This window comes from Propithecus coquereli, unplaced genomic scaffold, assembly GCF_000956105.1.
Source record: "Propithecus coquereli isolate 6110/MARCELLA unplaced genomic scaffold, Pcoq_1.0 Scaffold32, whole genome shotgun sequence".
NCBI lineage: Eukaryota > Metazoa > Chordata > Mammalia > Primates > Indriidae > Propithecus > Propithecus coquereli.
The window spans coordinates 9,907,042-9,908,236 of record NW_012148841.1 but is presented as its reverse complement, the minus strand read 5'-3'; positions in this window follow the sequence as shown (position 1 = coordinate 9,908,236).

Here is a 1,195-nt window from a genome sequence, read left to right as displayed (position 1 = left end):
GAACTATATTTAAGTTCTTTTCAGTTTTCTACAAGTATAAAAACTTTCCACGCAGCTTTTATGAGGTGCCTGATGGACAGTTCCAGGCAAGTGAGTGAGAAACATCAGTCTAATGCAGCTCTCTGAGGAGAATACAGGAAACAAGGAAAGGTGAACAAAGTATTAATAGTAACTGCTGACAAGCTGCCTCTGCAGCAAAGCCCAAATGGTGTTTCTAAGATAACTTCAAAATTGGTGTTTGGCTTTAGAATTTAAATGTAAAACTCCTGTGTGGCATTACAACATAATTAACAAAAAATAAAGTCATATCATAACCCTTGAGTTATAAGCTTTCCTAGCAAATGTGAAATACATAAGAATGTGAGTAAGTGCACCAGAAAGCTGCTATTTGTTTCCATTTCTCAAGACGGTGATCCCTTTACTATTTCCATACACTGCTGTATTCTATCTCAGAACTAAATGTGTTCTTGCCACATACTCCATGGACATTATTAAACAAAGTGGTGGAATTCTCAGCAGCCTGTTCCAGGGGAAAGTAAATTGAGAGGTAGAAGGTTTGGGTTCTGGCCCAATGATGCAATTATAATCATAAAAATAATACTAAAAGAGATTACAAAAGCAGTCACTCAAATATGATTTTAGGTAACCTCTGCAATATTCTTGTGAGGTATGAATTATCTCATTTAATGGTCTAGGAGACAATTTCATAGATATTTAAAAAACATTAATGAGAAAAATAATTTACCTAGGGTATCATTTGTTTTACCTAACACCACGCTATTATAAATAATGCAGGTGGGCAGTGAGAGAAATGGGGGGAGGGCATGTGAGAGGCCTATTGTTCATGGATTATTTTGTGAGTGGAAAATTAATAATGCCTTTTACAATGACAGGATTCTAATTAATTTCTAAACAGTCCTGTGGACCAGTGTTTTATAAACCTGTTCCACAAGATTCCCTTAGTGGTTCCTACATGTGTGGGAAGGAGGGAAAATCAGAGAGAGAGGGCCAAACCTATCGAGGGCAGCTCAACTTTATCCCAGTTGTCACATTTATTTCCTTCATGTACTTTTGTTAAACAAAGATTTCTTAGTCTGAAATGTGTTTAAAACCACCACTTTTGATATAGCATATTATGACTTATAATTTATAGTTATAAATTATAAGTGGTGGTTTGGAGAGAATTTAGGAGGTT